This window comes from Plectrocnemia conspersa, unplaced genomic scaffold (assembly GCF_051122295.1).
Source record: "Plectrocnemia conspersa isolate PC_06_02 unplaced genomic scaffold, ASM5112229v1 ptg000002l, whole genome shotgun sequence".
Taxonomy (NCBI): domain Eukaryota; kingdom Metazoa; phylum Arthropoda; class Insecta; order Trichoptera; family Polycentropodidae; genus Plectrocnemia; species Plectrocnemia conspersa.
The window spans coordinates 23,935,019-23,949,113 of NW_028277166.1; the positions used below are offsets into that span (position 1 = coordinate 23,935,019).

At 27.9% G+C, this 14,095-nt stretch overlaps 1 protein-coding gene across 1 annotated transcript in view; it reads left to right on the forward strand.

Annotated features, from left to right (window-relative positions):
• The window catches only part of LOC148238107 (echinoderm microtubule-associated protein-like 1), a 74,873-nt gene that overhangs the window by 31,922 nt on the left and 28,856 nt on the right, over positions 1-14,095 (forward strand). The window lies entirely within an intron of this gene.

The window sequence follows — 14,095 nt, forward strand, 5'->3', positions numbered from 1 at the left end:
TCATATAACATCGTTCTGGCTTATATATTGTCAAAAAAAAAGAAAGGAGACAAATGATTCTCAATTATGTGTGATTTGAGTGGCAGGGGAATCCCGCTATTATATTATAATACTAGTGCTGCAAATGCATTGTGTAAAACCAATGATAGTTTCGCTAACTCGGCGTAACATTTTTTGCTGTCTTTTTATGTGTTGCTGCAAAACGGCTAGTTATCTTCAAAGAACGCATTTCTTTGTTATTTAAAATGTGCTTTCCCCAAAAAATCCCATTTGAAAAAATTATTAACGCCGAAAAGGAAATTTCAGCGTCATACCGCTAGGTTAACGCCTTAAAAAACTTCTTTGGCACAATTTAATTACAACGAAATGTTTCAGGAAAATCGCTACAAATTTTATGAAAATATTAAGTAATCACTGTCTTGGCTTTCAAATGAAAAGGAAATGATAAGCTTAAGTAATACTATAAACAGTAAAAATGTATGCTTATCAATATAATACAATAATGTGCTAAAGATCATGAGCCCCTGCATATTATTATTATTGTTAAAACTTAAGACTTCAATTTCACACTTTAGTGCTTCCTAAGTTATTATGAAGACTTAGGGAGCTTTTAAACGTTTTCAGTTATATTTTAAGTTGCCCTTGAATCGAACAATTTACGTGGTAGTAATAATGCGTTGAGAATATAGAAAAAATACGAATTTTAAACATACATTTAATTTTAACTTTGTAAAATAACTCCTCTATTCAAAGCAGATGATAAGAGGCTCAATAGCGATTATCGCCCTATATCTGTTTTATCAGTTTATTAAAAAAAATGTGAATCAATTCTAGTCAATAGAATAAATGATTTTTTTAAAAAAACATATTTTTTTTGTCACATTTACAATACGAATTTAGTAACAAATCCAATACAAAATATCCAGTTTTTCACAATCACTGTAAATAACTATCTAATTACAAAAAGTGATAATATAAAATACTTAGGTATACTTTTAGATAAAAAAATATTTTTTATAACAATGTTGATTATATAATTAAATTTTTTATACAGATTTCAAAATATATTTTCATATAAAACTATGTAGTATACATATTTATTATGCACATATTCATAGTCATCTAACATATATGTATTTTGCGTTTGGAGATTTACAAGTAAATTTTAATTTAAATCATTTCAGGTTATTCAAAATAGTGCTATAAAAATTTGTTAAATTTACCTTTCGATGCTCACACGAAAAACATATATATGAAAACTAAAATTCTACCAAAATATTAACTAATAATGGTAACCAAAATAATGATATAAATACTAAATTTAAATTCAGAAAACAACTATATAATTATTAAATTAGATCTGTCGATGATTTAGACATTCCTCAAACATTTTCTGTGATGTGTGGCACAAATTATTTGAAATATCTTGCATTTAAAACCTTTAATGATTTACCTAAATTAGCTAGGAATAATTGGAAAGACATTAAAATTTATTTTTTATTGAATTAAAGCAATTTTAATCAAATAAAATTCAGTTAATAAATAATACATATATCATATCATTATATAATTGTTGTTTTTGTTTTTCTTTTACTATGCTTTTTATTTTTTATTTTTTTATTTTAAAATACAATAATAAATATTTTTAATAATATATGTATATCTACCAACAGTTCATAGGCACATGTCTTAAAATCGGAGACCTTACTTAACAAACTAAAAAAAATATATCTACTAAACATATATATTATCTGTCTTAGACAATAACAAAGAGTTTGATTCCACCCCGAATCAATTAGTTAATTATTTGCCTCAGGGATTGAACAGCAAATAAACGTTTCGCAACTGTCAAATTGAGTTTTAACGAGTTATATTTTTGCTATGTAGAAATATAGTATGTATATCCACCGGTGTAAATGTATTAGAATATGATTTCACTAAAACAGTTTTTCAACTAGTGAAAATATTACTTAATTAAAAAATACACATTTGCTGTAACATATGTATGTATATACTGAGAGAGTTAATAATTTTCTTCGGAAACAAATTATATGTAATTTTTCTGTCCCTCAAATAGACATTAATGTCTAATCTAGATAATTTTGTTTTTTAATACATCACACTTTTACATAACAATAGAACACAATTTTAATCTTGCGAAACAATAATAGTATGTTTTGAAATCCACAGCTGTACAAACATAGCGTTTCTTCTATTCAAAGTCAATAGTATTGAAATCACAAATTAAAACATGTCCAAAAATATTTATAAAAAACCTTGAACGATTAGCATTTTAAAAAATATGTTCTAGCATAGATAATTATTTATTTTGCCCACTTTATTTACTTTTTATATGTATATATTAAAATATCTACGTTAGACACTGCTATTTCTTACATATATTTTTAATCAAATATTTAAATATACTGTAAATATAAATTGCTAATGCTGACATTAAAAAATTAGCTATATAATCTAATTTTTATCTTTATATTAGTCATCTTTATATTATAATAACACACGACTTTAAACCTAATGAATATTAAACTATTTGCATTTATAATATTTATGTATGCGAGATAAAATCTGTCATTGTCTCAGTAATCTCTGTTAGGTTTTAAATTACCGCAGATTGCGACGGGATTATGTGTCAATGATAATTCGTTTCATAATATATTGTCTATTGGACTTTGACCGTAATAGTATTTGCTCATCAAAAAATATAATTTAAAGAAAATGGATAGTTGCTTAAAAACAATTCGCAGAAACGCATTATGATAACCTTTTTATTTTTCAGTAAATGTTCATTTCAAGTACGAAAATATGTTTTTAAAGAGGGGAAGTTTCTCATTTGTATTCTAATCACTACTGGCAACACTGACATTGAGTACAAAGCGACCGTGAACCAGTTTCGCGCTTTATCTTAAAAAATGTCAAAAATTTAGACGTGCGCACGGTTGATTAAATCGATTATTTTAATAGTTTAATATGCTAGCTGTGTGAGCAACTAAAAATGATTAATATTCGTTAAAACATATTGAAATTAAGACAACCTTAACAGTCATCAACTGAATTTGCATCCAATCAGTTCACATTTTAGAGCAGCATATTAGTTAAATTATATTTTCGCTAGTAGAAATATATATCCACTGGTGAAAATGTATTTGGACTTTACTAGTGAAAATATAACGATACTAAAAAATACACATTCACTGTAACATTTATACATCGGATGTAAATAAATAATGATAAAAATGTAAATATATGTATATATTAATACATATAGAAAAGTTAAAATCATATAATATTACTATCACCTGCTAGATAATTTATATTTTCACTGGTAAAAATATATATCTACTGGTGAAAATGTATTCCGATGTGATTTTACTGAAATGCTATATTTAAAAAAATATTTTCTGGATTGATTCGAGACTATTTTTTCTAGATTTTTATTTTAGGAATAACCACATGAAACTGAATGTATTATTTATTTATTTTGCTGTATTAAATCCAGTTGTCAAATTAAAACATTAAATGTTGCTGTTGTTGATTTTTTGATATTTCTTTGCTACTTTCTTCTCCCCGCCCCTCTCGGCAAGCCTGCATACATGCGAATCTATGGCGCAATATTTATTTTATTAATGAAAATCCCGGTGTCGTATGGCAATTAACAGTAGCTATACACCTTATGATATAGAAGTCAATGTAAAAATAAGAAAATCCGTCTTGAAATGATTGCGGAAATACAGATTATATATAAACATACATTTTATTGATTAAATTAACTAGTTTTTTTAACGATTTCCTTAATTTTTAGGGCAAATCTATTATACAATAACAAAAAGTAGCTTAGTATGCTAATTATTTTTTTCATGCAAATATTATTATGACATCGGATGTTACATCAAAAAATATTATGGCTATTTCTCTTTAGGCGTCGCTGCTTTCTCCATATGTGTATTATAAATGTTGAAGAAAAAATGGAGAGAAAAAAATATCGATTTGCATAACCGGTAATTTCGCATTGCAGATCTGCTGCCTGTTGAGTACAAATGTTGACCATAGATGCTCAAACTATGTCCCCAAATAATTGTAACATCCACTTGTAATTGCAGTTACAAAGCACGCTTTCTGACTATTGCCTAATAAATTGTTGTCGCTGTTAAATTTTTGGAAACTGTAACGAAACGTTACGTTATGCCAAATATGTTATGCGAAACATCGTATGCCTTAGATACATATTTTTAATGTAGTTCCTATTAGTATGAATGTATGCAACATCTAGAATCAAAATCAGACATATAAATATTTTTTAATACGTAGATCTCAACTACTATTGATTTTAATAAATCAAAACATTTCCTAATGGATTTATGTATAAAAAAATAGTACTTTCTATATTATTTATTTTGCTGATCACCTCTTATGCTTACCGTTATTAAATCACTTTTTAAAATACACACAAGTGGCTCTTCATTCGCAAAAAATATATATGTTTAATTTTAGATCATCATTGCTCAACAACACTGACTTGGATCTATACGTTATATTATTGATCTTTTTTCACGTTTACGAAAGAGATGATGAAATTTTTATGATTATTCTTTAATTATATTTATAACCGTGAGGACGCAATTATTTTTAAACGAGCGGAGAAAACATTCTCCCATATCAAATCGACCCTTTAATTACGCGCGCACCTGCTAAATCAAGCGTGAACCCGAGATTCTCACGCATAATTCGATCTGAAAATTCAGATCGAATACCTAAATTTATTGTTACTAATTTACAATCGTTGAATATTATCTCTTATGTTTAATATTTTTTTAATGTTCAAAAAGCAATAAAGTAACAAATTTTAACACAAGCCGCGTCAAAAAACTATAATTGTTCCTTTGAATAATAATGTTTATTGTGAAAGTACTACCTAGAAAGTGGGTGCTTTTGAAGGCAATGTTCCGCTCCTTTTATTTATTGTATAATATGTATAAAAAAGGATAAAGGAACCTATACATGAAATACAAGTATATAGGTATAATACATCTCAAATAATTGTAGTTTAGTTCAAATTTCTTATTTGCCGACGATTTTTATTTTTTTATAAATATATTCTTGCCATGATTTTTTTCAGAGTTTGACCCCTCAAGGAGAATGATCCCCTCTTCCTCCCCCTCTCTTAGTAGGCCTGATTGGTACTAAGCATATTAGAATATAAATCGGTAATACGTAAACCTAGTATGATTAAATGTTTCTTATTATGAAATAATTAAGAAAATAACTAGTTTAGTTCCCGTAGAAATGTTAATGTAATTAAGCATTTTCAATAAAATCAACTCTATATGTTTTTTTTGCTTTGTAACACGCTCATGCATTGCATACTAATTTCACATGCATCTTCAATATTTAATACAGAACGTTTCAGTGTAAACCATTGTACAAATTAAATTTATTTTTATTTTATCGTTGTGTTAAGCTGTAAATAATAAATATATTTACTAGTATATAGCCGCCACGTTTATTTTCTACAAACTAACAATGAAAATCGTCGACTTGTTTCACATAAAAATTTTATTATCTATAAACAACATCAATTAAAACCAGAGTTCCCACAATTTATTAGCGTCCTTACTTTTTAATCTCATTGTCACTTATCAAGCACTTAAAAATCAACTAAAGTCGTCAATTATCGGATTATTTAACTTCACACGATATTTTATCTTCTTAATAACCTTCAAAGTATATCATTCAAATGCTTCGTTATTTTCTCTTTTGCTTATTTGTTCTTTCCACAACTTTAGCTGTTATAAAGTAGGACTTCAAACTTTATTTGAATAATCACTCTTAATTTCGCAAAAAGTTCACTGTCAAATAGATCGTGACACAAAATTTACCTGATTCGCCTTGTACCATATGCAAATGGTACAATGGAACACTCATGATCTTTAAAACAACTTTTTGGCATAAAATCTCGTTTATGCAATCCTCTTCAACTCTTCTCCACGCGAAAGTGAACCATAATAAAAAAAATACTCTATTATTTGAGCAGTGCTCATCATCAATCTTCATAGGAGACGCTACGTATAGTATCAACTGGAACAGGTGTTGTAATACTGTTCCAATTAGACAAGTAATCGAGGACCGTAACGGAATCCTTTCGTGTATTACACAACCCAACACCATATGTTGTCGTCTGGTGAGTTTTCATTTTCAACGCAATCCATCCGTAAAATTGCCAGTTTTTTTACGCTTGGAAGTTTTAAAATGTTAACAATAAATTTATAAATATAATTATTATAATTATAACGCCATGTCACAGGGGTTCTGCTGGTAGAAGTGACTGATGATGCCGTCTTACTGCTGTCAGTCCATTATTTAAGACATGGAACACTGCTATCGATTATTTTGCATTATATTAAAGTTAATAGCGAGTGAGAAACTCCGTCTAAAGATAGTAAAATGTCGTTTTCTTCTTAAAGCTATTATAAATAATGTCTCTTTAGGATTCATAGAGAAAGGATCAAGTCACATGCCTTTTTCAGTATCATATATTTAACCTTTCCATTTACATACATTAACATTTTAAAAATAGTATTCACAATTGTTACTTGAAGAAGAAAATGATCCATAAGAAAAAAGTTTTTTTACTAACGAGGTCTCTTAATTTTAGAATTTTCCTGTAAGTTTCTCATTAGTCATATTTTATTTATCATAAGTATTTTTTGAGGTAAATTCTACGATCTTTAACGTAACTATTATTAAAAGTTTTACAAAGGGGTAATTTCCCTCTTAAAAGTACTAAAAGGGCACTTTATATGCTATATTTTTTATGAATATAAGTCTCGTTTGTAACTCATATTCTTAATGCATAATGCATCTTCACAAAACGTTCTAGTTATATTAAGAGACGTGCACATCAGCATAATAATAGATTCTGCTGGTGAGTTTACCTTCGGGCTACCCTCAATTCCTTATTATTATATCCAACTTACTCATTTAAGACAGCATTGCCTTAACAATATTTTGCTTATATATAAATACTAATTGGTTCAATTATCTCAAGACCTGTTGTGAATCAACCAATTATGGCGCGTGAAAATAATATTGTTGTGTTTTATACAATTAAACAGTATGGTAATATGAAATAGATATGCTTACATATACCTAAAAAAATACAGATTTGTTTACACGAAACGTTCAAAACAACACAAACTGAATTTTTGATACTCAAAACACGTACATGGCGCATAATGATGCCATAAATATTTGCCAAGCGCAAAATTATTATGGATTCATTTCCTGCGCACTCATTATATGGTAGTGCAATTTTCTTCATGAGCATTCAAACACACATACATATACACACGTTTAATTTCACTATAAGTGTGAAATATCATTAGTTAAACACAGCATATTTATTTATTAAAGGCATGAATATGTATTAAATCCTGAGCTATTTATTATTATAATGAAACCAGTCGCTTCAAGCGTGTTATGGAGATAAGAAACTGCCGGAATGTGACTCGTGCGATTTTTTTCATATTAAAAAGTATAGATGTGTTTATCGATGAATAGATTATTAGGCAATTTAGTATCTAGCGCTATAAAGGTTAAATGTTTACTTCTGACCGACCTTTACATTCGTTATCGGATAATGAAAATGGATGAAGCGTAAAATTGCAACTAATCAATATTTGGGTGTAGCATATAATATCTACCATATTTTCATTTTTATATAATTCGCCTGAAAGCTTTTAAGATCACAAAAAAGCTAAAAAAGGCGTTTAGAATATCTGGAATAAATAGGGCGAAACAATATTTTTCTAAGCATTTTCTATTTTTATAGCATTCTATTACTTCTAATGTCTAAATAGACAGTGTCAAAAATATCTATATTCGTTTTCTTGTTATGTTGGTATGTTGTCTGAACATACAGCTCGACAATTCCCATTGCCTACAACCTACCAAACCGGAAAATTGTTTCGATGCAATTCGTCATAATCAAGAAGAACCGGTGGACCAACCAGCGTCACGATTGGAAGGTCAAGCTCGTCTTCTTCCACCTTATGACAATTATGCAATCCGTGTACCATTACCTCACTCATCTCCGTCATTGTATTATATTCATATGTGGGCGTGTGTTTGCTTTTAAAAACACTTTAAGGTCAATATGAAAACCCAAGAAGCGCAATAATTTATTCCATTGTGCTGCCAATATTGAAAAATGTGTGTAACCACCATCGATCATCGGCATGTTGATTGATCACCAGTTGTCGCGTAGTTTTTTGCTTTCGTGTTGCGCAAAAAATGCACTTGATACGTTCTTATCATATTATACACTTGAAGCCATGTAATTGGTGTCAATAAATCATGACAGATGCAATTACAGTGATTATAGCAAATCGTATTTACATATATACATAAACATTCTCTCTTAATCCTAATAATACTAATTCTGATCACAACTTTAAAAAAATAGTATTGAAAATACATAAATTTATAAAAATCTGTTTTTAGTTATACTGTAGTTTTTTAATAAAAAAAATTCTCGAATATTTTTTAAATTTTTTTAATAACAACAATTTTGAAACAATATGGTGGATCAAGCTGACTAACGAAAATCTATTTTTAGGAAAATGATAATGCATTTAATTTTTTTATTTTAATTAGTCGCTTAATGAATCCCTTTGCAATAGGTAAATATTTCTTAAAAAATCTTGCTAATATATTTCTTGAGAAATCAACTTAAAATGCATTCATCAAAATTTACCTTGAATTAGTTTGTAAAAAGCAAACAGATGAACGACACCGTTTTAGGATTAAGATTTTTCCGCCTATTGATAAAAAAATATGCTTTACAATGTTTTTGTGTTGTTTTTAAAAATATATAATTAACGAGATATGTTCGAGTATAGTGGGATATCAAACTCTTATCTAAAAAGGCAAATTAATTCTAAGAGCTTAATATATAATATATATAATACGCTTAATACTACTACATACTAGAAACTTTAAAGTCAATCATATTTTTGGATCTTTGGTGTATTATGTTTTGCATATTAATTTGTCATTAGCTATAATTATTTTTTATAAATATGCAACTTAAAAAAATTTAATATTTTGTAATATTTTAAAAGATCAAAAACGATATTATTCGCAAAACTAAAACAACGCATTTGAGGATTATATATTTCACGTTAAATATTATTATACGTTGGAAATAGATTATAATATATCTATAAGTATGTACTAATTTACAAACGCCTATCTCAATATGTTCAATATTGTTTAGTAGATAAATGTAATAGTCGTTTTAGCTACGAAAAGGTCGCACGTCACTTTTGACAGCTAATTGCTCAATTTTGACACGAGTGCGTGACGACACGCGCATGCGCATGCTTGTCAGTAGCCGCTTAATAGTTAAATTGTTTTAACATTCATATTCATTAGGCTTATTTGAATTTATTATTTATATTAACGTTATTACTCGCATTTGTTAATAAATATAATGCTTGCTCGTAAATATTTATTAATGCGTAATAACACATTAATCGGGATAATTTTATTGTTAAATTTAAATAGGTGCCAAAAGTGAGTCGGTAAAACAGTATACCGTTCAAGCGACAATTAAACTTCAAAATTATTGACATTGTCGCTCTAGCGGCCACTTTGTGTAACTAGTTTAGTATAATATTAAATAAAAATAATCTTAATCGATTCTCGCAAAAAAAATGAAAAATATATAAAACTAATTTTTATCTTGTGCGAATTAGTATGTTTTGCTGTATTATCTAATATTTCACGAATAAAGTTAACGCGCAATATTTTTAATCGAGAAATAAATTATATACTCTCAATAAATATGTTGAGCTAGTGACAAACATTTTATTGTATAATATATGAAATGGTGATAAAAGCTCTGGACAAATCGCGTTTTGATTGACCAAATATAACCATCCTGATTGTATAGCTAACGGTCATACAATGCATATAAACTGCGTTTTTGCGTCTATTATTTATATATTTTTCTATAAAATAAATATACATAATAAAGTTTTTCAATAATGGTTCAATTGTGTTCCGTAGCTTCATCACTACAAAGCGCTACTAACATAAAAAATAATATAATTTTATCAGTATTTTGCAAGGTGTTCAAATAGCGTGCACTGAGAAAACCTGGACTGCGTAATTGCTTTCTCTTCTGATTATAAATAAGATTTTAACAAATATTTAAGAATAATTAGATAATAATATGCCTTTTTGCCTAATTAATTTATTGTGATATTATTATATATGTATTATATAAAATAATATGGCAAAACAATATTATTTAGGCATATGTAAAAATTAAAAAAAAATATTTAAATCGTAAACTTATTTTTTCATGATTATTAATTTATTAATTGTAAATATTACATTTGTAATTCTTTTTGCGCGGTTCGCTGATGTATCTCGTATCGATGCAGTCTCCGGTTCTTTCATGGCGTCTTCTTTTTGTGACTAAGAGTCACATCTTTTATAATGCTGGTTCGACACAATTCTGGCGAATCGTAGATTAGGGTGTTTGCGGTTCATTTGCATCACTTCTTAAACACACCCCTAAAACTTGTTTACGAGAAATGGTTCAAATGGCCGCTCCGGCGTTTGTTAATCAAGGCTAAAATAACAACGCTGTGTAGAATGTATTATTTATGGTGCATCCTTTCCGAAGAAAGAGTAGTTTTTCAGCGATACTTATGAGCGATTAATTAGGCTTAACAAGCGGATTAACGTTTTGGGACGGATGTGCTATTAATGTGTCCTTGAAATATTTATAATTAATAACACAGTTGTTTGGTCACAAGATATTTTTCTATTATTGTGAAAATACTGACTTGTTTTCTTTTGTTAGAAATGGTCGTTAGAATAAGCTATAAATTATAACAAATTGTACAGGTGGTTAAAAACCCCACATAACCAACACTACTATAGCGCCTCCATTTGAATACTGCGCTACAATATTTTCCCCAAAAAATTCAATTAACATGTACTTTACTTGTTAGTTCTATATATTTTAAAGGTTTTCAAGCGATTAGGAGTGTATTTAAAATAGCATACATAGTGACAGCTAATATGTTTAAATTAAAAATAATATGATATTCTAAACCTAACCTAAAATTCATTAAAAATCTGTAAAACGTACCAAACAATTGTCATATGCTTAAGCGAATGTCACTCGCTCATAGTAATAACGCCCTCTTGATTTTTTCACATTTCTAATAAATTAACAAAGTGTATCTCATTTGTTTTGGAGAGCATTATCATATAGCATTCTGTACAATGTGGTCCGTCATGACACTGATAATATCGATCTTCACCCGAGACGCAGCTGATTCGTACATATAACAATTATGTTATGTCTTGTCAATAAGTTTATCAAAAACTTTGAAGTCTGGATTTCATATGGGGAAATTAAAATAACTTAAATCCTCCTTGAAAGTTAAGTTAAGTCGCCGAGTGTTATCAAAGAACCTCCTTAAAACCTTCACAACAATAGGGTTCATTAACGACACGCATAATAACAAAATAACTGAGTGACATCAGTGAACTTCTTTCATTTATAATACAATCTACAAAAAATATCCCTGTTCTTTCTGTAGAATTTTAATATCATTCGAAAGTTAATACACATAATATACGAGTGTCTATTCAAATATTTTTTTAATGCACACCTAAGATATTTATCTATGTCATTTACTATTGCACAATCGCTCATAATCAACCCAAGGCAATTGTTAACCTTTACTCTAACGTATTATAATACTAAATTATGGACTTTTAATATCTACCTCAATATTTTATTTTAGTATCGTGTCTATGTCAATGTACATACGTATATACAGATGTAAATTTATTTATCGTGTTCGATGTGCATTATATTATTTACGGAGGCAATGTCATTCGTTATATTGTTGACCGCTATAATGAACGGACGGCGCAGTATCCCCGTAAAAAAATAATCATGAGCTCATCTTTTCTTTAAGCCTTGATTTGCTATGTCATACAACCAATGACAACACTAACAGCTAGCTTGAAACTTAACACTTTGATCATGTGAAAAAAAAATACGTGAGAAAAATTATTAATCGCTAATTGAGAGTTTTCTAATGTACTAACGTTTTCGTAATTATAGATAGAATAAATATTTAATTACTTATGTATATTTTATTATAATATTAATATTTATATGACAATTGCACATTCTGCTATGTTTTAATTGTGATTAATTTACAACTTTCATCCGAGTTTTATTCTAGATTTCACTCACTTCTAAAAAACTCTATGTGCATCTCAAACAGGCGGAAAATAATCACAGTTTATATTTAAATATGTTTGTATTCGTTTAGCTTTCTAAACTTAAGTTTTTACTATATAAATGAATACTTATTTATTGTGACATATGTAAATTTAATGTTCTTATTACTTTTATTTTAATTTATATAATATTAGAGAAACGGTTCAAAATATGCAGAAAATGATAAGAAATTATTCTTTCTAATGACTAAATAAATAATGATATTTTATTGATATTATAATATTTCATAAATTTATTTTAACACCGTAGTCAAAGGTTCTCATTTATCAGATCTTTATATATTGTTTTAAAGTCACTAAAAATTCATAATTATTTCCTGACCAATTATTAATAACATTACCAAACGTTACTGGTTGCTGAATTCGTTTAAAAAAATTATAACATATCTAACATTTTTTTACAACGACATTTTAATCACTCGTTAGTCAACTTTATGCGTTTCCGGAATAGTTAAAAATCAATATTTGTCCCCCATAAATTTAACATTTAACTTATTTCTATAAATTCTGCTAGAAAACGACATCTAAAACCTTCTGCTGTATGTGTTTCGTGTCGTGTTGTGTCTAGAATTCTAATCACGCTACTATATCGAATGAAAATCTAAAGTGAAACGTACGTTGAATTTTTAGAACAGTTTAATATTTGATACAGTTCAACTCAGCTGGAATTTTGTATTGTTGCTTGGGAACACCTGCTTCCGGATGTGCCCAGGTAATAAAGCTTCCCCCTGGTGATTGTGTATATTTTTTACCGTTCGATAAAACGGAAGCCATGCCTTTAAACCTAAAAAACTAAACGTTTTCTATTTATAAAAATATGATTAAATTGAAATATCGTCATATACTTCACCGAGCAGTAATTTTACAGTATGACCATTCAGTTATTAATAACGGCTTAAAGTTTATTTTCTCAATGTCTCAATTATAACACCATAATTGAACTCAATTAAAACAGACAGCTTACAGATTAAGAGGGTAACAGGTTCAATTATATTAATTATTACGCAAGACAAATTAATATGAGATGTTTGGATAATTTGGATGGAATTTAATACCATTTTTGTATGTAAGTACTACATAATCTTCTCCTTGTGCACAAGACTTTTCTTTAGAAAAGAGTCACAATTATGCTATAGAACAGTGCTATGTATAAGTCGACGACTAATACATAAAAGACCTAGGTTGGAATTCCATATGAACCCTAGTACAATTTTGATCGATTATCACAGAATAAGTTCTCTTAGTTTTTCCTAATCTCACAAATGTATACTTAAAATAAAATTGAGTTAGATTGTGTATAATGACATCTATTGAATGTTATATGTAATAAAATAGTCACTTATTTACAGAATTTGATTTCAGTCTGGTGTTTCACTACATACTTAGTAGTTGTTGACTATTCATTTCATGAAAAAATATTGTAAAAATACTTTTTTGAATTTTCTTTTTTACATAATATTCATATAAAACATTAGTAAAGCTATTTTAGACCATAAAAATATTTTATGCACTCACACTTTATTGGTCGAATATTTTAAATTAAATTTAGTATAAATATTTTTTTTTCTTATGTTTTTTAAAGTCTGTAAAATAATTCATACTCTTAATTTAATTAAAAATCATTTAATATAATCATTTAAACATATTATAATAATAATATTTATTATATAATAAAATATCACCCAGCTCTAGTAATTAAGTTGAAATTTACATTTAACGATAATTGCATTCCATTAATTAT